The sequence below is a fragment of the Ixodes scapularis genome, unplaced genomic scaffold, assembly GCF_016920785.2.
Source record: "Ixodes scapularis isolate PalLabHiFi unplaced genomic scaffold, ASM1692078v2 PGA_scaffold4__175_contigs__length_147842914, whole genome shotgun sequence".
NCBI lineage: Eukaryota > Metazoa > Arthropoda > Arachnida > Ixodida > Ixodidae > Ixodes > Ixodes scapularis.
In genome coordinates this window covers 24,466,821-24,491,466 of record NW_024609879.1, presented here as the reverse complement: position 1 = coordinate 24,491,466, position 24,646 = coordinate 24,466,821, and the positions used below count along the sequence as shown (strand labels likewise).

General features: G+C 48.9%; 2 pseudogenes; one reads left to right on the top strand and one right to left on the bottom strand.

Moving 5' to 3' along the window:
• Nucleotides 1-1,831: 1,831 nt before the first annotated feature.
• LOC121837725 lies at nt 1,832-9,889 on the bottom strand (annotated as a pseudogene).
• Nucleotides 9,890-22,335: 12,446 nt separating this feature from the next.
• Nucleotides 22,336-24,116, top strand: LOC120836455 (annotated as a pseudogene).
• The last annotated feature ends 530 nt before the right edge of the window (nt 24,117-24,646 follow it).

The following is a 24,646-nucleotide window of genomic DNA, read 5'->3' as shown; positions in this document are numbered from 1 at the left end:
TCGGTTCTCCTTTTGCCGCACTTTTGGATTCTGGGGCCGCTAATTCGGAAGGATTTCGTTTTTGAACTCTGCAAACAAAAAAGATAAGTCTCCGGGAATGCGAAGCGCGATTACAGCTAGCTTCTCTGACAGCCTTCGAGAGGCCCGAGAAAATATAGACGTCGCCCGAGTGCAGCAGTCGTAAGAGTACAACCAGGGGCCACGTGACCTGCAGTTCGAGTTGTCGCAGTTTAATATAAAATATAGCTCATTTCATGCCGTGCAATTTATAAACATTGTACCTTGTGCTACAGACTCGTAATCCAGATTTGCATTTAGCCATCTTGTGACAGCAGGCCACTATCAACCTGGCAGCCCCTCTATGGAAGTAGCAGAGCCCGAGGCAAGTGCCAGTGCCGCAGCGGCTACAGGAGCAGCCCCGGATCCCCTCACCGAGCGGACCGTACCTGCTGCTGCAGCTGCTTCAAGCTGCAGCAGCGACAGGGTGGCGGCTACGCACGATGAAGCCAGGCGGCCCAGAGGGAGGATGGTGCTCTTAGAGCAGACTCTCTCAGCAGAGAATGATGTACGAAGTTCTCTGCTGAGGGCAGAGTCTGCCATCCGTATCAAGCTCCTTGAGGAGGAGCTGCAAATGAAGGTGGTAGGGCACCAAATGAAGGTGGCAGAGCACCGCGTGCGGCTCCAGGTAGAGCAAACAAATTTAAAAATTGCTGAGTGGAAGCTCAGGGAGCTTCAACAGGCAGGCGAAAAATAAAAAGCAGTGCCAACGCCTCGACTTTTGAAGAGATCTCATTTATTTTATAGAAGTTGAGAGCTGGGGATATATCCGGAAAGGAATAGGGCGCGATTTCGGCTTGTTTCACATTAGGCATGGTTTGAGAAAATGCATGATTACATAATGGCTCCTGCCTATCATCTATTATTATCATTTAAACTAGTAAAAAGCCACAGTACAGTCACTACAGCAAAGGTTTTGGCAATATTTTCAGATTTTTATTGCTGAATAAACAGGAATAAAGAAAACAGTAAAGGCGTTTGCGAAATAGACAAAAAGAAAACTCATTTACATTCGAACATACTTCTAGACGATGCTTACAGGACTGTTTCATTGAACACCGTGCTATTTACTCCAGTACAATGGAAAAAAGCCACTTTCACGACGAAAGCTTTAAAGGGGCGGGACGATGGAACGATTTTCGTACTCCGTGCAGATACTGCCTAAAACAAATCGCCGAAGTTTATGAGCTATGAAACCTGCTTGTATTTTTTAGCCCATGCAATAAAAAACGCCGAAGAAAAAAAATTAAATAAATGGCAGCGCTTCCCCTTTTAACTTGCAGCCAGAAAAAGTTGCCAAGTGATCTGGAGACGATTATATGCCATGAGTGTTGATCATAATATGGGACACGCCACGAATTGCAAACATTGTTGGTTCGGCTATTGTCGTCGTTGCAGCACTTGGACCCGAGCCACTACCTGAATGCTTGTCAAGCTCTTATCACATGCCCAAATCGAGTGCTCACGCAATACTATAGGTCAAATCTGTGAGCCGCATTCAAATATCGTCACTGGGAGAGAGGTCTACACCAACAATGCGACCCCTGAGCTTTTGTGGAGTTTTGTGAAGAAGTGATTGAAAGACAACGCTTGCTTTTATCTGTGAATGCACAATGCAGCAAAAAAATGTTTCTCGGTCAGTGGCATTGCATTCAAGTATACTTGGGTTCCTCTAGTGCCAGTACGCTTGTGCAAAGTGAAAAACATTCTAACTGAATATTGTTCCACCGCCGCTTTACGGCAAGGCTCGATCAGTCATTGCTGACGGAAGCTTCTACTTCGAAAGAAGCTTCTCCTTGACGCTTCTTTCGATGAGTCGCTCCCGTGTCTGTATGTCTGTGAGGGAGTTCTCCAGGATGTCCATGGGCGGCAGGTTGACTGGCCGCGTGGCCCTCCTCCTGGGTCTGCGTGCCCTAGGCACAACTGGCGGAGCTGGGGGAGGTAGAGGCTGTGGGTCCTTCCTCAGGCAGACCAGGTTGTGGAGGGCGGCACAGGCTGTAATGATCTGCGGGGCCCGACGTAGCTTGTGTTGCAGCCTCATGTCAAGGCAGGGGAAGCGGCGCTTCCAGATGCCAACGGCCCTTTCAACGGAGTTCCTCGTTTTGATGTTGGCCTTCTGGTACCTGATCGTGCGAGGGAATATCATGATTGGCCAATTAAATTATAATGTTGCCTGTAGATACCCTTCCAATCTCTCTCCCGAGTAGCTCGATTTGAAAATGCTTCAGCACCGCTTACGACAACGCACTAGACGCAGACAACGTCAAACAGGAGAAGCTTCACTTGTCCAGCATCACCATCATACATTCGGTAACACTTTGGCATCTCGTGCACCTCGTGCGTGAATGTGCAGCCAAAGCATGCCAGAAGGCAGTGAGCGTGCTCTAGAGGCTGGGCAGAAAGACTCTTTGCAGTTCTCACCGTGTCAGTGACTATAATCCTCAATAAGGCTAGATGTTTGTGGGGCTAATGTTACCACACCCAGTATCGTATTTATTTTGTTTGTACATTATTTAACCATCGCACGCAACTAGCGTACAAGTTCGGTAGTGTTACGACTGTTCCACACCTGGATATAATGTTTTCCTTGTCTCCACAACATAGCCCTACATTTGATCGGCACTTGTAGGATTTACTTGCCTGCCTCGTGGTTTGTCGGCTGGACCGGGATCTGCCAGGGGGGTCATGAGGAAAAAGAAGCATGCGTAGCCCATGTTCCCAAGCAGCGTCCCTGGTACCCGGCGTTCCTCGTACAGCACCCGCACACGGGAGTTGTCAAACATCCGGCTGTCGTGTACCGACCCGAGCCAGCTCAAAACCACATCGTAAAATTGCAGCTGAGGGCCGATGACAGCCTGCAAGTAGATTGCGTTGAAATGAAACTTGAAGACATGAGCAAGACAAATTAGGGGCAGTGGTCCCGTCGAATGAAGCTGTCGTAATAATCGACAAATATTTTCATTGCAAAAACTGCTCAAGGGATGTGTTCTGACATTGTCAATATGAACATTGCAAGCTGAATACAATTTTGAATTAGAGAAGAAGCATGACCAGAGAGAAATATTTTTTTTGACAGCAAAGGGAGAGGTACAGTCGGCACGGAATGAAACGCGAACAAGGAGCGCATTGTTTTCGACCCACGCTGAGGCACCTAGAGACGCAACACCTAAGGTTTGGATGCACTGAGCAAGAGTCTAACACATCGAAGGAGGAGCCATCTTCTTGGAGCTCCCATCTGGTTCCGGTGGTGCAGCATCTAGCGAAAACCATTCACCCACTGTTCGCGTTTCATTCCGTGCCGACTGTACACGCTTGTAATAATTTAGAGCCGTCAGTCCTGTATGTCAGACTATATAGACATAATTAGCATAAATAATGAACACGGGTATTTAGAACATTGCTGCTTATAGTCCATTGCAAGACAAGGAGGTAGGACGAGGGTAAGACGGGCCTGGGATCAGGAAGCAGACGGAACGCTGGGGAAGAGAGGGGGAAACCTCCTCTCTTAAGCCTTTTTTCGTCTTCCTCCTCCCCGGCCCGTCTTACCCTCGCCCTACCTTTTTGAGTTGCAACGGACTATAACATACCCAATAGCCACAGTTAAATTTTGAAGAGTTTCCTGCAACGTAGGAAGAAGAAGGCGAGACGCGGCTCAGCCGCGCCTCGCATAGGCTTCTGCTTCTAAGTCCGCTTTTAGATGTCCAGGACCATCTACGTTCCTCAGACAGTCACCAAGGGCTTCCTAACATCACGAGCTGTACGTTGATACCACCCAAGCGGACGTCAGAGTGACTGTTTTGACAAAATCGCCACCCACAGCTCGACCACGTCGGCAACCATATCGCTAGGCTTCGCCCCGATAGGCATAGCCACCGACTTTCCGCCGGCTCTTCCACCGGCTCGTAAAGCCCAAGCCGCCACCATGCCCAACTCCGCTGACAACGCCATGGAGTTCGACGCCCTGAGCGGCCGGACCTTAGCACCACCCGGCCCCTGGCAGCAAATTCTACGCGAACGTCGCCATCTCAAGAACCCACCAGCAAACCCGCCGCGGCCCTCAGAGCCACGTCAGTCTACAAACCGTCCACCTGGCACGCCAGCACCCCGACTACCCGACTCCGACTACAAGGTTGTCTTTCGGCCACGAACTGGACTACGAGTAGCTGCCTGGAATGACCGCCAACTCGCACAGAGCTTACAACGGGCAAGCAAAATACCTGAATACATTTTCTACGCTCGAGTCACCGTGCAAATTCAAGCCTCGCAAAATTTAATCGTTGCGGGCACGCCCGAAGAAAACTGTGCGCTCGCGTTGAGCGAAATTTCCAGGATCCAACTGGGGGCAGCAACTCATGAAGTTCTACCTTACCTCAAACCGCTCCCAGGGACAAGACGTGGGGTGATCCACGGTCTGGACCCGGACACCACCACTGACCAACTCCCTCACATCCTGGCATACAACGGCGCACGTATACTACATGCCCGCATGCTGGGCAACTCTACATCGGCAGTGGTCACATTTGAAGGAATCCATGTACCATTCTACATCAAAGCGTATGGACTTTTTACTCGCTGCCGACCATACCGACAAACAGTGCAGTGCTGCTCTCTCTGTGGAGAACTCGGACACAGGCAAGACGTCTGTCCAAATCCCGACACGATAATGTGCGCTCAGTGCCACACAAGGGATCCCACACAAGACCACGACTGCACCCCTAAGTGCCAACTCTGCGGCCTCGCCCACCCCACGGCTAGCAAGGATTGCCGAAAAAAACTGCGATCACCGCCTCCGCCACTGCGAGACCGGGAACGAGCTCTCACCTCACAGCGGTGGCAACAACAATCCTCCTCGAATTCCCAGCCTCCTGAGCAACGACAATTTCCACCGAACCAACCGAACCAACAACAGGTGAGCTGGTCAACCATCGTTGCTCCTCCGCCTAACGCTCATGACCAAGTCCCCCTACTCTCCACCCGTCCCGTACAAACTCCCGACCCCCGTATCCAAACCCTCCAACAAGAAAACACGCTCCTCAAACAGCAGCTAGAAGCTACGAATAAACGTACGACTACCCTCGAACAACGTATCGAGCAACTTCTCATGCAAGTGGAGCTGTTACTCCAGCACCAAGTTCAACGTCCTAAAGACCCGACCCCGGAGAGGAACCCCGATGCCACACCACCCCTCACGCAAATGGAGCTGCCAGCCCACCCCCAAATTCAGCGCCCTCCAGGGCCGACCCTTGATAGGGACCCCGAGGCCACACCACTTACATCTCGCGCCCCTACGCCCGTTCCGACACATATTAGCCACCTTGAGCGCATCATCTACGAGATGGGAGAACGCCTCAACAGCCGGTTGATCGACCTCGATCAGCGCATCCACACCATCGAAGAAGCAAAGCGACAGGCGCGCAAAAGGCCCAAACAGTGCACCCTACCCAGCACCTCCGGCGACACGTCCCCTCCCCTCCAAATTGATGATGATTAACCCCCCATCGCCCAAAAACTCATCCGCACCTCCACCCCCGCTGACCGTATGGCAGTGGAACTGTCGCTCGTTTCGCAACAAGAAACCATCGCTCACTCTCCTCGCCCTTCAACACTCGCCAGACCTCATCGCCCTTCAAGAAACGAATACGGACAACGTGTCGCTTCGGGGTTACACGACATATGCCACTGATCCAACATCCCGAACAGCCGTCCTTGTTCAAGCCACCCAAACCGCCCAAACGCACACTCTACCTACAACGATAGATTATACTTTCGTCGAGCTCCTACCCCGTAAAAAGACAGAAACCAGCCTGTACGTCCTTAACATCTACAGTCCTCCAACACAGACTCTCTCGGCGATTGACCGCCTTCTAAGAATCGTCCGCCAACGTACCAGAGGCCACAAACTCGTGGTCCTCGGGGATTTCAATGCCCAGCATACGGCCTGGGGTTACCCCAGAAACAACAAAAAGGGTACAAGCTTACATGAAGCTACTCTACAAAATCAACTCTACCTATATAACTCCCTCCACATTCCCACTAGAATTGGCAACAGCGTCTCGCAGGATACGACCCCCGACCTGACGTTTACATACAACATCAAACAGGCTACATGGTCGCGCCTGGACAAAACTCTGGGCAGTGACCATTACATAATACAGCTCCAAATCCCACACCAAAGGACCAGGAGCCAAAAAATTGGCACGGCACGCATCACCAATTGGAAAAATTTCCGAGAAGCAACTCCCACCGGTCCCATCATAAGCCTCGAGGATTGGACTACCCAGCTCCTTGAGAAGGCACGGGAAAACACCAAGGAACTTTCCCTTACGGAGGACAATCCCGCCATCGACGCCCATCTCCTCCACCTCTGGGACGCCCGCAACGGGCTGCTCAGACGATGGAGGAAAAACAAGACAAACCGCAAACTGAAGACCCGCATTGCAAAACTAACGGCAGAAGCGGAAACATACGCCCTCCAACTTAGCCAATTAAACTGGATGCAACTTTGTAACAAAATCCAAGGAACGCTGGGGACCCGTCGAACTTGGCACCTGCTACGCTCCCTGTTGGGGACCGGCGAGTCCAAGGCGGTCACGACCCACCAACTCCGCCGATTAATTCACAACCACCCGGGTACTGAAGCCGATTTGTTAGATGAGCTCAAACAACCTTTGGCGGCCCCGTCACACGCCCAACCCAAGCGGGCACCAGACTACACGGGTGACCCCAACCCTGAAATGGACGAGCCATTCTCACTGGCTGAAATCGAGGCGGCGGTATACACTCTCCCCCGCAACACCACCCCGGGTCGAGACAAAATACCCAACAAGCTACTCCGAAACCTCGATCACGTAGCACTGGAAAATCTGCTAGACTATATCAACGACTGCTGGCTGGCGGGCTCCCTGCCTCCACAGTGGAAACACGCGGACATCACTCTTATTCCAAAACCCGGCAAACCCCTGAACCCCAAGAATCTCAGGCCCATCTCCCTCACTTCCTGCGTTGGCAAGCTGTTCGAACACATGGTCCACAACCGGCTGTCGCCTCACATTGAGGACAAAGACTACTTCCCCGACACAATGTACGGCTTTCGCCCGCATCTGTCCACTCAGGACATACTGCTTCAGCTCAAGGAGGAAGTACTGGACAGCTTGAATAACCACAGCAAGCGGTCGATCTTGACCCTAGACATTAAGGGGGCATTCGACAACATTTCACACCAGGCCATCCTTCAAGGCGTCGCATCCACTAACTGTGGCGAGCGCACATACAAATACTTCGCCTCATTTCTCACCAACCGCACGGCAACAGTGGGTATCGGACACCTTCGATCCGACACGTTCACAACCATACCAAAAGGAACGCCACAAGGGTCGGTAGTGTCCCCCCTACTGTTTAACATCGCCATGAAGGACTTGCCACCCCTATTACAAGCCATCCCAAACCTACATCACGCCATCTACGCAGACGATCTAACACTCTGGGTCCCCACCGGATCAACGGGGGACCAACAAGACGCACTTCAAGCAGCCATCCAGGTGACCCAACAATACCTGCAACCCAGGGGACTTGAATGCGCCCCAGAAAAATCTGCCCTTCTAACGCTGTGCAAGAGAACATACAAGAAAAACAAAGACCCCATACCAGATCCAGAGCTCACCATTGACAACCAACCCGTCCCCAACGTCCCACACCTTCGCATCTTGGGCCTCAACATACCAAAAGATGGCTCAGGCGCCCAGACCATCCTCTTCCTGCAGCGCACACTAACTCAACTCATGCACCTCATCCGCAGAGTCTCCCATCGCCACTTTGGACTACAAGAAACCGACACTTTACGCATCATTCAAGCTATCCTTATCAGCCGAGTCACGTACGGGACACCGTACTTGGCCCTGAAATCCGCGGAGAAGGAGAAACTGAACGTTGCCATTCGCCAAACCTACAAGGCCGCCCTGGGACTACCCCCAAAGACGGCCACACGAAAACTCCTACAACTCGGCGTCCATAATACATGGGAGGAAATACAAGAAGCCCATCGAGTCTCACAATTCACCCGACTGAAACTCACATCGGTAGGAAGAGCTACGCTCTACCGGCTCGGTTACACGCCTCCTGCAGAATGCGAGCAGAAGAAACGCATCCCTCTCACCATCCGACATTCCATCAAAGTCGCACCTATTCCAAGAAACATGCATCCCATCTACAACAAGGCACGGCGAAAAGCCCGGATACGAGCCCTCAAAACCCAATACGAACACTCCCCGGATTCTTCTTTTACTCGCTACACGGATGCTTCCCCGTACCCCCAACAACCAGCCCACGCCGTGAGCGTCACCGACGCCCATTGCAAAGAACTGACGGCAGCTACAATTCTCACTACGTCTATCGAGACAGCAGAAGAGCTCGCCATTGCTTTGGCGGCCACCACTGGCAACGAATATATCACTGTACTGACCGACTCTCAAGCCGCTTGCCGCAACTTCCTACTTGGCCGCATATCACCAACGGCCCTCAAAGTTCTACAAAACGTACGTCAACTCCCAGAACTCCATATCGTCTGGACCCCCGGACACGAGTCCTTCGAGGGAAACGAAGCGGCACACGCCGCTGCCCGCGCTCATATACACCGGGCAGTTTCTCAAGAAGGCGACGACACGCAAACCCCATGCACTTTCAAACCTACTCCTCTTAAGAAATACGCGGACATCCTCGCTCATTACCGCCACGAACGACGACAGTTCCCGCCACCGCACCCCCGCCTATCCAGAGCCGAAGCGACCGCTTTTCGTCGGCTACAAACTAACTCGTATTCCCACGGCACTCTACTGCACGCCATGTACCCCACCCTATATTCTGCTACCTGCAAATTTTGCTCCCAGCCTGGCACCCTGTACCACATGGTCTGGGAGTGTCAGCAAACCCCATCCCTCGCCCCCAACCCTCACGCAACCTACGAGCAGTGGGTGGGCCAGCTGACCAGTTCCGACCTCTCAGCCCAGCGTAGCCTGGTGGAGAGAGCCCGGAAAGTCAGCGCGGACCAGGGCTTCCCGGACTAGAGGAGGCCCCCCACCGGGCGGGCGCCCAACCATCAGCGCCTGAAGCTCTATTTATTAAAAGTTTATTCCTCCTCCTCCTCCTGCAACGTAATATCATCAATAAAAAATTTCCTGACTTTTTCATACTTCAATGAATGACATATCGCCTCGCGCAAGCGTTGCTCTACCTGATGTTAAAAGCCTTTAACCTCTAGATTCGGTAAACCGAGAGTTCTGCACTCGTTACCTGGACGATGATTAAGAAAACACCCTTGCGGTTGCGGAACACCTCCGCGTCGTCGCCTCCGGTGCTCTTTACCCGCACGTGGGTGCAGTCGATGCACCCGGTGACGCCGGGGAAGTTTCCAAGTGCGAAGAAATCGAGCATCACGGTGTTGATTTGGGCGGCGCTGGGGAAGTGAACGAGGTCCCGGAACAGGTGCCTCGCGATCGGCTGCGTAACTACTCCGACCGCGCGGCACACTGGGCAACCTGGAAGGTCCCGGCACCATAAAACCGCAGCGTGACCAGCAGTTGCAGCATGGGGGTCAGCAAAAGGTGCTCGTTTATAGTGGCAGCATCCCGAGCAGCTCTCGGACGGTTCCCTTCGTAAAGCGGTACCGAGCCAGGAACTGCCCGTCGTTGTAGCGCTTCATTGGGTTTCCCTTATACCGAATTGATGGCCCCAGGACTCGCGGCAGAGAAAACACGTCCCCGAAGACGATATCGCAGGCGAGAGTTGTGAATTTAAAGGCGGAGCACCTCTCTGCGGCGTCGCTTCGCCATGCCGCCATGTTGAAACGACTACGAAGTCGCGTTCACGATAGGTCCAACCCAATCTCGAAATTTGGGCACTTCAAGTTCGCTTCAAGTTCGGTTCAAGATCGGTTCAAATTAAGGTGCAATTATGAAGCGCGCTTGCTCGTTGCAGGAGGGACTTGAGCAGGTTCAAGCTCGACTTCAGAGCAAGTCACATCTATGAATTCGGGGGTAAGGCGCGGTCCCCGTAGGTTCAGTAAACGCTGTTGGCACTTCGAATACAAAAAGGAAACCCTCAAGTAAAAAAATATCACGTACTAACCGTGAGATCTAACTTGAATTAAAGAGGAACGTTCTTCAGCTTGAAGTAATTTTAGTTTAGAATTGGGAGCTTGCTTTTTACGAAGAACTGTGCCATTCAAGCCGGTCTTACTAGGTTGGACATTCCGTTGAGATTGGAGCACAGTTCTTCAGATATCTTGCATCACAACAGATCAGCTCCCTCTAGTTCGATTTAGGTGCCTTTTTCTGTAGTCATTTCAGTACGTCGCCTTAAAATAAACAGGTTTCTTGACGTCGTGAAGGCATAAATTTATCCTAATCGAAATGATGGACATAGGGAGTTCAATGTACGCTTGTAAAACTCGTGCCCACAGTGCCTTTAACGTTTTGTACCAACATAATAGTGGACTAAGGGAAGCACACCGGAGTACATGTTATCTTCGCAAAATAGCGAAGGGGCTCACGAATCTTACAGATACTTACACCGAATTCACAAACCTCACTTCGATTGAGGCGCTCTTCCACTTTCTCAAGGAAGGTGCGAGGGCCGGCAGTGGCCGAAGGCGACGAAGCATACGCAGCCAAGGCTGCTTATCCGTCCTCACGATTGGCTAGCGTCGGCCCTCACACCTTCCTTGAGGAAGTGGAGGGGTCCATTGGTGTGAGATTTGTAAATTTGGCAGGTAACGTTCTATAGAAATTATGGTATGCTTGAGAACATAGCATCAAGTCCCTATTCACAGTACTGGCCACCCCGTTGAAGCGCATGTGCAAAGCAAACTGTCGCTAGAGCTTTCGTGTGGAGGTCAATTATTCCTAAAAGATGTAAGGAGATACATTGGCCCTTGATTTCATATTGATACAACAAATACACGAAAGGTGTATTCCGAAGCTTAAATATAGACACTTATTGAAAAAAGTTATCGCGATACAGAAATAAAAAAACGCAAAAATATTCTGATATACTATCACGATAAGTTTGTATCGCGGTACTGCCCAACACTGCTGTCGATGTATGTTTTGTCGGTCATGGGAACCAGGACACCCAACTAGCCGTCCATCACCTTCCCAGGCAGCACGCAGTATTGCGCCGATATTGGCGTCAAATCGGAAAGATTGTGCCAATAACATTTTGACCCAGCCGATATCTGTGATGTAATGGTTCGCGTCGACGCCATCCTGACATTCGGTTCCCGCCGGCGTTTTTGGTTGAGTGTCGAGAGTATCCTTTGTCAATCGGCTATGCTGGCGAAGTATTTCGATGTACTGAATAGCTAGAAACCGAGTTTAAAAGAAAAAAAGGTTAGGCAAAATGGAATTTGCTCACTTCCAGCCAGGAAGGACACAAAACACCAGGGAGAGATTGGCTGCACTCTTCATCTCCCTTCGACTTCGCCTTTTGTTGAGCCTTCCCAAATTCTTTTGTATTCTCGAGCCTCGCTCTTACGCGCTGATGGGTTCACTGGAGCCGTAGTCTTCACCGTTTTGTCAAGTGGCAATGGCAATGGGTAGGGGACCTCGAAGGTCCGGTTTACAAAATCCGATCTTCAGTGGTCTGCTTCTTTTTACATCTCGCAAACGTGGCCGACATTTTGTAGCGTCAGCTACACTGGCCGAGGTTCAGCAGTTTCGCGTGGCTCCCAAAGAGCCGTGCTGCGCAAGCGCGAGGAGCAGTGACGTCAAACGGCGCACAGCTGGCGCGCCGGAGACGCCGCCGCCGCGCGCTCCGCCACCGCCGCGCGCGCCTCACCGGTCTGCGCATGCGCGAGGAGCAGTGACGTCACACGACGCCCAGCTGGCGCGCCGGAGCCGCCGCCGCCGCGCTCTCCGCCGCCAACGCGCGCGCCTCGCAGGTCTGCACATTCCAGAGGAGTGACATCATACCCGCGGCAGACGCACTGGCGCTGCCGCGTGTCCAGCTGTGCGCCTGCGTTGCGCAGCAGCCAAGTATGACGTTGCGCCGGAGCCGCTCGATAGCGCCTCTCGTTTTGTGCGGATAAGCTCACGCTACGTATATCCTGGCGTAGCCGAGCTAAGCCCCCGCAATTTTTTTTCCGTTGTGAGCGACCGGAATACGTTAACGACAACGTTTTGGTAATAGGGAGTTTTCGTAGATTGTTTCCGCTGTCCCGCTCTCCGCTACGAGATCCGGGTTTCTACAGTCAAGGCCATTGGCGCGCAGGCGCGGTAGCGGCTTCTTCGTTGCGGAGGGCTTAGCGGAGGGGAGAACACGGTCTACGAAAAATCCCTAATGACCGTTTTCTTCGTCGGAGGTCCTTAGAATACTTGTGTTTCTTCAACGCCCATATCTATATCTAGCGACAGCGAGACTTCCGTCAAATGAGGGCGAACTTCTACTTTGTGTTCACGTTGGTCTGTGCTTCCCCAATCGGCTGGATAATGCATCTGTAAAGGATTACCTGATATTAAAGTTTTATTCATAGGCACACTACAAGCATGCTTCTGATAGTAGTCCTGCTTCCGTCTCAATAGATAGTTTTAGTATATCGTTCCAATAGCTCCGGTACCTCCGGTACCTCCGATAACGATACGATGTACGCAAAAGCGCGCGGAGTATCGAGTATTGTTATTGGAATCATTGAAACGATCTACTAAAGCTATTTAATTTGAACGGTCTTTTGTGTTTGATTTATTAGTTTTTCTCGCACCAAACTGTAATTCTATTTAATATTTGGTTTTCAGTTCCACAATGAAGTGGCACTTTTGTATATGTGTCGAGAACAAGCTGTGTGTAACGTAATTCGTTTAATAAACTATAACAAAATAACTTAAACGCACATATTGCCAATATGTGCGTATTGAACGCCCTCAAAAAATCATGTCACCATGTGATGTCAGAAGGCCTGGGCACGCAGTATAGGCGGTTGTTGGCAGCTGGCTTCCCGAAGAATGTCAGTTGCAGAGATCGTATTAAATAGATTGCGTAGTGAAGATTGCCCTCGCCGAACGGTTCTCGGAGATAAACAAAAGGTCGCGGTGATACCGTACATTCACAAAACGGCGCATGGCTTGAAAAAGGGGGCCAATAGATCGAACGTGAAAGTAGTGTTTTCCGCACCAAACAAACTTAGTAGATTATATAGGATAAGAGATCCTTTTCGTAAGGCCCCTTCTGGCTGCGCGGTGAAACACAGGGATACCTTCGTTGAATGTGTGGAGGGAGTAGTATATCAGATCCCCTTATCATGCGGAAACAAGTATATAGGTCAGACAGGTAGGTGTGTTAATGATAGGCTGAGGGAACATAAACTTAAAGTAGGAAATTATCGGGACGGTCATCTGTCTGATCATTGTCAAAGTTGCAAGTGTGTGCCGTTGTTTTCCGAGAGCAAGATTCTGGCACGGCACAAAGAAAAAACTGTGAGGAAGATAGTCGAGGCAGATGAGATTAAGAAGGATGGGGCAGCACGTGTCAGCGTGGCCTCAATAGATTTACTGGACAAGGAGCGTGCGTTCCTCAATGACGCGGCCTGGCACCGGGTTGGCTAGTGGTGGAGCAAAATCGGAAACTCGGATGGTATAAAAGTGTCGTTTCATCTAATAAAATCAGTTGTTAGTAGCGCACTGTGCTGTCAGTTTCTCGCCTCTTTGTCCCTGTTTTTTGAGCGCTAAAATGTATTCCAAATGCCTTTCGTGGGTTGCTGATGAGGGAACGCCTGCAACGTTTTTGACTCGTCGGCTTAGGACTGCGGAAAGCGCGTAAATGTTGAGATCTCTGCATAATACGTTATGATTTCCTCCTCGTCCAGAACGGCGCTATTTTGAAGCACGGCGCTATTTTGAAAGCGCTATTTTGAAGCACAGCGCTATTTTGAAAGCGCTGTTGTGGCGTGACTACTTGGGGCATCAGTCTGAAATATAATCTTTACTTTCGTAATCCTTGAGGCCAAATAAAGACGATTTAAATGTTTTCTTCTCTTCTCAAATACCGAATCGCTTCAGTTTCCATTTAAGTCTAAAGTAAATATAGCTTCTTGATTAATATCAAGCAAAATGATTCGTAGCCTACGCTCCGTTTTACATCGTGTCCGACGGAGCGAATGAATCAGCCCCAAAAGTACATCGTCATTACGATCCTCGTCTTTTTGCTTATACATTTACTGGCTGATCCAATCACACACAACAACGAAGGCACAATCACGCCGCATTTACTGTGTGCGATTCGTATTTCCGGGCATTGCAAACGCACATAAAAGACGAGCGCCATTGCTATGCACTTTTGCCGCTGCCTAATTAATTTGATTGGTTTGTAGTGTTAGCTACACGAAGTACAGTTGAAATGATGAGCGAAGAAAAGTGACATGTACGATGAAAACCACAGCAGGGGAAATGTAGGTGGTAGAAACATAACGCCCAGAAACAAATTAGGAGGCAGTGAAATACGAATACCTCGAATTCACACGTTCTAAGCCATGAGTGGCTATTGTTTTTGTAACCATATCAATCATCTTCGATTAATATCGCTTGTGTAATATTGCAACTGAGTCGATCATTGGAATATGGCCTGTTCAGCTCAAGCTGCTATACGCCGTAGGCAAAATGATATCATGGTTAAAAGCAAAACGAGGCTGATTTAACAAAAAAAAAAAGAGTCCGAGTTGAATAACGTCTCTGGGTAGCGTTTGTCAGAGCAACAGTATTCCCGTGATTGCGGGATTCGCTATCCTAATGTGGAAGTTGCTAGTCATGCGCCGCCTCCTGAGCTCAATTTTGAAAATCTTACATCATTTTCACTTCCGCTTTCGATTCCGATACCGTACATCTTTTGTACTATGTGTACGACGACCCTCCTCAGCCAGCCGTTTCTGTAATATTATTTATTTGTTCACTTATATATATATATATATTATGACGTGCCGAGTTTGAACAATATTAGAAATCTTTTTCTCTGAGTTAATTTATTCCTCAACGTGATAATAACAGTATATACATTAATTTGTATTCTGCAGATGCTAGTGATCTGTGCTGTCTGTGGTGCTAATTTAAATGCGATACCTCAAACAATTTCGACCAGAAAAATTATCGAGTTAAGGGCATAATTGCCCATAGATACATGTTTATATATTTCTATGAAATTTCGTCTTGACGAATAATAATCATATCTTAAGACTACACTTACCTAGGTATACATAAATCATTGTTAAAAAGTTTAACATCTCTACCATAAATATCTTCGGCTATAGCGCGCTTCAAATATGGCACAAACGACAATTGTCAAAAACCCATCGTCCTTCCTCGCTCCTTCGGGAATCTATTTCTTTAAAACCAAGCACGCCAGAGGATTGAAATAAACTTCATTGTCTTTCGCAAGTAATGCGACACCACAAGTAAAAATGCGAGAAAAAAAATTACAAATGTACCTCACACCTTGAATCCAAATGAAACCGCCCGCCCGTCTTTCGAAGTTCGACGAACTTCGACCTTTTACTCTAAAAGTTCGAAGTTCGTCGAACTTTTGACTTTTCAGGAATCGGAAGTTTGACAATTTTCTAATTCTTTAGATTGATAAGTTAGAAAGTTTGAAAATTATCGAATTTCTTTGCGTAGCAAGTTCGAAAGTTCGAATATTTCCAACGTTTTAGTGCACTAAATTCGAAAGTTAAAAAAAATCATGGATATTTGGTCTATTAAGTTTGAAAGTATTTGACAAGCATCGAATTTTGCAGCGTAATAAGCTCGAAATTTTGAAACGCGTCGAACTTCTTAGTTTAACAAGTTCGAAAATTCAACTTCCGTCGAATTTCTCGATATGGAAAGTTCGAAAATGCGAAATCTTTTGAACCGTTTGATTTGATCATCGAACTTTCGGTTCGAAAAAAGTTTGCGGCATCCCTAGAAATTTACGTCATTTCTTTTTTACCATTAACAATGGGGAGAAAAAAAAGGTCGACGAAACTTTGCTTAAAGGGGCCCTGCAACAATTTTTTGACTGGTTTTTAATTTGCACCGAACTTGAGCGCACTGAACATACTAACTTAGAAAAACTTTTCTTTTCTCAAATTTTGCTTTAAGTTATAGGCAATTTAGAATTACAAAAAACAAACAAAAAATAACCTCCTTCATGACGTCGTAGGTCCTGGCTTGAGTGGCCGTGAACTAGAGGAGTAGTGAGCTCATCGAGCGCTCATGGCTGCCGCACTCCGAGACGACGGCTCGGGAGGGCGCCACTAAAGCACGTGTTGGATAAGCTGTATGAGGCGGGCGGCCAGAGCGGCTTGCATTGCATTTGCTGCGCGATTAAGGACTAATTCGGCATGATACTTCATTGGCCACAAACTACAGCAAACACGGTGTAAAGATCACTTCAGAACGGGAGCCACTTCGCGCTGCGATACCGCCAAATGGCCAAATTGCCAGCCAAGCCCGCGCCGGAAGCCTTCGGAACGCTCGGAACCGGTCGAATCCTCGAGCCGGTATACGACCGCAGCGCCGCCGCGTAGATCCGGGACCATTCTACGCTCGCTGTTCGTGGGAGCCTCATTTCACTAGCCTTTTCCAGTATGCGCCGTTTTTTCCGCTGCTTGGTGGCGGGTTTGTCGACGAGTCTTTTCTTGTTTCTGTACTTTATAAACTGCATTTGTTTCTCTTCTGATCTAAATCACCGGACAAAAGCTACTTTCACACATAATTGAAACGGTTCGCGACACTTATATTTTGTATTTCGACTGAAAAAAAACTTTTAGCGGCTCTGACCAGTGGTAAGCCCAGGACCAAAGACGTCACATATTGCGCGCTTTCGGCAACTCGGGTCGCCCTTGTAGGTGGAGGTTTCCGCGTCTTCGGTTAAAATATGACTCACTGTTATTTAGTTACTCTCTCCGTGCCCGCTGGCTTGCCCGAACCCCAAGAGACGTGGAAACCGCAAAGAAGGTAGGCGCTTAAATATGATTGCAGGGCCCCTTTAACAAAATGCTATGGGCGTCCCTTTCCGGAGGTACATGGGGGACAGCGGGGCTTGGTATGGGACAGAGGGGCTCGACGCTGCGAAGCGTCATGTGCAACGGAGCCAAGTAGGTTAACAGTTCTGTAATTAGCAGCCGCATACTGTTGCCGCGAGGCGGCATGAATGTATGCGGGGGGTTGGTTAACGAGCTCCCCAGGGACACATGTGCTGTTCGACTTTCTTTCGGACGGCACTTGTAGGCGCGGGTGGAGTGCCGTCGGACGGCACTGTAGACAGCCAAAATAACAACAGAAAACGGGGTGTTTCGAACAACTTTCTTGAAGAGATCATGAACTGATTTCTCAACTACTTCCTTGTCAACTTTCCTCCTCAGTACATAAGCAAAGTGAGAAACCATGTGGTCGCATTTCACCGAAACTCAAAGTTCTGCCAGCAGTCTGAGAGCCGGCATGGACAAAGCCCTACATAAAATTCACACTTCACATTTTCGCAAGCGCCGACAGCCATGAAGGGAGCGACGAGACAAGCGATGGCGACCCTTTTTGCTATCGCTCAGCCGCACGACGAGGCACACTGCATGAAAGCGACAGGACCAAGCGATTCATGCGATGAGCGACGTTTTCTAGTAATTCAAGAACCGAGCAGCGTTACAAGCGGCAGTGAGAAATATCCGTCGCTGTTGCCGATGCTCCTCTCGTTGCTCAATAAATCGCTTACATGCGGTGCAGCCTTAATTGTCTCAAAGCGAGAGACACGTGCCACGAGTGAGTGCCGTGCTGCCACTCACTTCCAAGTGCCTCTCATTTCAGAGCCACACCGCCATTTGCTTCCAACTCCTGCACGTGTCTCCTGCTCAGGCGCTTTGATGCCACTTACGAAACTCAGCACGAACTCATTAAGGGGTTTTAGGTGGGGTTAGCAATACAGTATGTTTGCCGCACCATTATTTTCGGTGCCTCGACAGTCCACAGTAATTTCACAGTCACAAGTTGGGACGTCATGACGACAGCGGCACTGGTGCCTGCTTGTCTTATTCACCAGAGGTTTGAAGACCAACTGCAGACTTGCGACAGCATGACACTTTCGGTTTCGTAACATCATTGTTGCTTCCTTGGGACAACTCTTAATACATGGGAGGAACAGGATGCCAATTGCACCATTGGAGAAAACGTCCAGGCACTATACCTGTACTAAAACTTGCTTGAGCACCTGTTTGTTTATGATTATGTTTACACTTGCAGCGTTACCTCCAAGGTGGGGTTTGCCTACCAGAAAAAAAAGTTGACTGGGCTATAGGTAAGACCAAGTTCGACTCGCTTTGCTGATCCTGTTGTCCCGGTGCCTCTACAAGGGCGAGGACCTGGTGAATAGGAGTATGACAAGCCAACCTGCCAGGCGTGACAAAGTATGGCGCCGTGGGAAGGAAGCCCATTACACCCGCCAAAGTGGATGCAATTGCAGGTGCGTGCCTTGCTGCATGTCCACCTTCCCGGCTCTAAACTATGTAGCAATTGGCATGTTCAGCATCGTACATTATACAGGTTTTATAGACCATACGCGAAATAGCTCTTGGGTATTATTATCATGCCGCTCGGAGCCGACATGTGGTGGGTTTTGCTATCTTGAATGTGCAAATGCCACAATACCTCGTCTCGCCTCAGCATAAACTAACTGCGAAAGCTGTGCAAGCGCAAGCGGATAGCCTCGACGGGAGGATGGAACCGCAGTATGTGTGCGTCCAGAGGTTTCCAAAGTCAACGGCAGAAGCTTTCGAGGGTGTCACAAGCATGCACCAGCAACTTCGTTAGGATGCATGGGCACTGCTATCTTGGAAGCACTTTCCAAGATTAAAGAGAATGAACACAGTTGGCAAAAACTTGAGTCTTAAGGCCCGTTCAAGCTCTTGCAACCGAGTACGACCAAGAGAGACGAGATATGTTAAAACTTCTTAAAAGTTCTTAGGACGAGGGTACACACTGGCATTCTGGCGCCATCTATGCGGTGATACTGGAACTGCATTTTACAAGAGCGAAGGTTTCGCGGGATTTCCGAGGTCGCAGGGGCGTAATACCTATAAGAAAGGCTAGTTTATAACCTTGACAAAAGTTTTTCGAGCCAAAAAAGAAAGGAAAATGCACCAGAAAAATAGCACATATGCCGGACCGCCAAGTTTACTCTGCTACCCAATAAATGGCGCCAGTGTGTCCTCTCGTTGTGAGAGGTTTTATGGAACCCAGTTTTAAGAGGCTGCAAGAGTGTGAACGGGCCTTTAGAGAACCATGCAGTGAGCGGAAAACTTAACAGTTCATGCGTTATTGGCATTCAATATACTGTTCATCAGGTTGTCAGCAGGCCTCTTCACGATGTATAATATGTGTATTACTTTGGTATTTGTTGATTTTTCTGGAAACAGGTGCCAGCAGGTACGGGCATAGACAATGGTGATTATATTCGTGCATCTGTACAACTTTTCTTGTATTTTTATTTTAAAGCTTGCAATTTAGTTTTGAAAGAACTTCGTGGTTCCCATGGCAAAGTTGCAAACATTATATGGGTGCTCTCAAAACCAGTCCAAGGCCAGAACTAATGCCAAGGCATCTAGAAAAAAATACTGTGACCAGAAACGATGTCATTTATTATGTTGTCAAGCTAGGCCTCGCAAATGTTATCCGAATCGGGTCCACTAATACTCCCCCATGTAGGAGGGTGTCTTTAGTGCCCATGCTTGTTGTTTCATTAGACCTTGCACATGATTCATTACTAAGGAGGACTTGCATTACGAATGAGTTGTCTAGTTAACTGTGGTGTTCCTGTTAACAAACCATTGCATTAGGTGGGTAGGAAGTAAGAGTGAAGAAGTGAACTTTGGTCTTTAATGGCAGGTAGGTTCATATGGAATAATTTTTGCTTCAGCGGAGGCTCAAGTATGCACGACACTGAAGTGATTTTCCTTTCAGTCGACGGAGACAAGGGTACCACAAGAGCCAGCGAGGAAAAGAGAACGGGACGTCTTGGCGTCAACGCCTTGCCGCTTGCGTGGCTGTGCCCCGAACCGTGCAGTTTTTTCCAAGGTAAACAATTGGGCCATTTGAAAGTTTTGCGGATAAAAAAAACATGACTCACTTGCATGCCTTGCTGTAAACAATCCAATGCAGCACTGAAATTTGCGAGTTGCAGATAATGTCACAGGCAGGATAGATAACCTCTACATTCTCAGAGTTCTGTGGACTAAGGGGCTGCCCAATATCAAACAGCAGGAGGGCGACCCGCTACACAGCACCATTATATGCCGTACGATAGCCTCCTTTATACTGACAAAACCTGGCAGATCGCCACGAGAAGCGGTCGCCGAAATGGAAAAGGTGGACGGGTATACAACGGAGAAGAGTCTCGCCACAGCGGACGCGAAACACGAAAAAAGTATGTTTCGGGGTCCTCGCCACTGCAAAAGCTGTGTGCTGACGTCCAGGTTCCCCGAGGAATGACTCTTTAATGCTCTGTACTACCGAATACTCACGCTCCAAACCTGTGACCAGGCACTCTATGACTCCGTCATCGAACTGGCATGCTTTGTGAGTATAGAGGTGCTAAGGTCATACTCCAATCCACTTTACTCCTTTTTTTTTCAGGGGGAAAGCATCTTTTTGTTTGCATTCCTGGAAGAGAGGGTTAGACTGCTATGATTAAACTGGTGCAGACAACCACTAACAAGCTCCGTTTGCTGTCATCAATGCCTACGCTATTCTTATAATCGCCGATCTTTGCAAAAAGACAACAAGATAGGGGAAGGGACGAGAGCGGAGGAAAGCCGTGCCGTTTGCATTGGCGATGTAACTACTCATGCTAAAGATAAATCACATGTAACTATGGTTGTTTAAGATAAATCAGTTTGAAAGGGTGTCTTCGCTATGGGGGGTCAATCTGTAAACATATTTCTTTTTAAAGCTAAAGACCAAGTGAGATAAGTATCATCCGCTCTCTTCTCAACTGGTTATTTCAATATTTTATTAGGAGTACTTGGCCATGACTTAAAACAAACCAAAGACCAGATTCGGGTTCATGTTCGAAGGCGGTTCTTTCATGCCCAACTTCAGAAACATTTATCTAAGCAAGGATGATAAACAAATTACTATTAGTTTTAGTGTCCCCCCTTTTCTGCATGCAAAATATGCCTATATCTGTACAGCACGCGAAAAGTTATAGTATACTTTGTAATGCAGAGAGGCATTATTTTGTTACTCAGACGGAAATTGTGATAATTACTACCTTGTAGTAGGCCTCGTACATGAAGCGTTCCCGCACAAGCACACAGATGTTAAAGCAAGCTTTTAGCCCTCTCTAAATTCCATCGTGGCTTGCTTTCGTTTCAACTAAAAAGGGAGCACAATAAGACGGGGACGAGAAAGGATGAAACAAGCGCTCACTACCAACTAGTTTATTCAGAAAAAAAGTCTTCCCTTCCTTCTTTGTCCCTGTCTTAATGTACTCTTTTTTTATTGCAGCCATGAAGCAGCTTGCCCAGCAGAGAACTTTATAATGCTTTCTTTGACTGTACTAGACACTCTCAGTAGATAAGCCCCAGTCTTGCCAGCACCTAGCTTATGCAGGGTGCTGCAAAACAGGTTCAGCTAGACTTGGTACCCTCCCCTCTGTCCTCAGTAGGGAGCGTGCCCCTTGTGCTTCAAGTGCTCTCAGTGCACTTACTGATTTATTACTTGCGTTCCCTTTTAGCCTTAAATTGATACTCCTTTAAAAGAAAAAGCAGACAATAGCAGCAGCAGGACACCAAGCCGGACTAGAAGCTCCTTTATGCTTGGTGTGAGTCGGTGATTACCCTGGTTGTGCCTGGCCATAGGTGACCCCGTCTTGTTCCGCAATGCTTTAATTACTGTTTTTGCTAGTGTATTTATGTACCAGTTTTATTTCACACACGATTGTTCTCACTGTTTATATTACTTACCAGCACTGTAGGTGTCAGTCACCTGTCTGTCCATGTGTTGATCTTTTGTATTTTTCATGTACTTCCTGTTACAAGATGAGCCGACAGATGGCGCCACCACCCAAGGCATGCGGTGGCGTACGGGCCTTCCCCCATCACCTACGCGAGGAGACGAAGAAACCGGCGAGCATGGCGGACGCAAATACCGTCCACATTGTAACCTTCTGTCAAGCATTAAACTAGTTACGTTTGATAACACGCCTTTTTGAAACATGGTGTCAGAAGCGGCAATAGCCAACGCTTGAGCTACGACCGCCACGACAACGGAAGCAAGCATGGACAGGATCCCGCCGCCGCCGAAGTTTGAAAACGCCAGCAACGCTGCGGAGCGATGGCGCACGTTCAAACAAGCCTTCACGCAGTACCTGAAAGCGACCGATGCCGCTGGAGCATGATCGGAAAGGCAAGTCGCACTTCTTCTCACGATAGGAGGACCAACCCTGCTAGACATTTACAATACTCTGGACTTCGGAGAGTGTACGGAAGCGAGACCGCACCCTGAATTTGACTTCGACCACGTTGTGAAGCTACTGGATGCGCACTTTCTGCCGAAGCAGAACGAAGTGTACTCACGCTACGTCTTCCGCATGCGAGTACAACTCCCCGACGAGAGGTTCGACACTTTTCTGACCGACCTGAAACTGAAAACCTGCGACTGCATTTTCAGAACAAAAAAGGAGAAGGTGATCCGCGACCAAATCCTCTGTGGAGTAAACTAGTGCCACTGAATAAGCTACGCTTCAGAGTAACGACACTTGGCCATATTGTGGCTTAAAATCATGGTTGCCAGTTATCTGAAGCTTTATCTGAAATCACAGGAAACGCTCTTCCGTCCTCCACAAATGTTTAAACAGTCCCCGACAGAGAAAAGCAATATTACATGAGCTTCCTAACACCGAATGGAATGCTGAGGAAGTCGCACTTTTGAATCATGACGATCTGCAGTTGCGTCTGCTCTGCACAAGCCCCAATATGGCGGCGCCCACAACAATGTCGGGGAACGGAGTGCCGGTACTCTAAGCGCAGCTCATTTAGTGGCTCTAGAGTAAACGACGAGAAAGCACGTGCGGACATTCTGAAACTAGAAAAACCGACGCTCGAAAAAGTCGTCATGGTATGCCTAGCGCACGAGTCAACGAAGCTTCAAATGAAGGTGTTCAGAGAAGGCACCACGGTCGAAGTCCACGCAATGAAGGGTAGCAGCAATCGCCGCCGACAACCACGTGCCGACCGAGAGAAAGACAAACAGGCTGCGTTCAAGCAACCAGTACAGAGCTGTAGGTACCGCGGCAGGACTCACGAGCGCGCAAGACAAGCATGTCCAGCATGGAACCAAACCTGCAACAAGTGCAAGAAGCGGAACCATTTTGCAGCGTTATGCAAAAGCACCAAGACCGTCGCCAATGTGGAGGCGCACGACGACGACTCAACAGAAGAGATACTCACGGTGCAGGACGGCAAAGCAAGCTCGTTATTTGCAACCTTGACCGTCAATGAAAGAAAAGTCAAGTTCCAAGTGGACAGTGGAGCTGCAGTGAATGTTATCAACCACAAGAGTGTGACGCCCAGACATATCGAGCCAACCTCGACAACCCTGCGCATGTGGAATGGAACGAAAGTCATCCCATCTGGCAAGGCAAGGCTGAGGGTGACTACAGCCAACGGGCAGAAACACGTCGTTGACTTCATTGTGGTCCGTATCGACTTCACACCCCTCATAGGACGGAAGACAGCTGAACTGATCGGGCTAATCACGGTTGACTACGACCTGGTTGCCAGCGTTGGTGAAGTGAACTCAAGAGACCACATTACGAAGAGGTACCCCGATTTTTTTGGAACCTCTGTAGGCTCTCTGCCCGGGACCGTACACCTTGTGACCAATCCAGCGGCATGTCCCAAAGCAGTGACAAGTTGCCGAGTCCCAGTGAACATCAAGCCTCAGCTCGAGACAACTATAAGACGATTGGAACTAACAGGAATCGTCAAGAGTGTCACGGAACCGACACCTTGGGTCAGCCGAATGGTCATCGCTACAAAGAAAAATGGTGAAATGTGAATCTGCATTGATCCTCAGGCTGTCAACGAAGCCTTTGAGCGGGAGAGGCACCCCTTACCGATCCTGGATGACATTTTGCCTGAAGTCGCAAATACAAAGATATTCTCGAAGTTGGACCTACGAGACGGCTACTGGCAATGTATCCTGGACGAAGAGTCTAGCTTTCTCACTCCCTTCCAGACACCAATGGGACGCTACCGATAGCTACGCCTCCGATTGGACTCGCTGTCAGGAGCGAAATCTTTTAGAAGAGACTGCAGTCAGCTCTGGATGGACTGAGTGGTGTGCTGTGTGTGGCAGATGACATTCTAGCATATGGTATCGGCGAAACAGATGCAGAAGCTCGCAGTGACCATGACAAGAAGCTGGAAAACCTGCTGCAGAGATGTCAGAAGATTGGTGTGCGACTCAACCGAGACAAGACGGAGCTGCATCGCACAAGTACAACATTTCTGGGGCACCTGCTGACAAAAGACGGACTACGTGTTGACCCTGAAAAGGTCAGAGCCATTCAAGAAATGCCCCCTCCA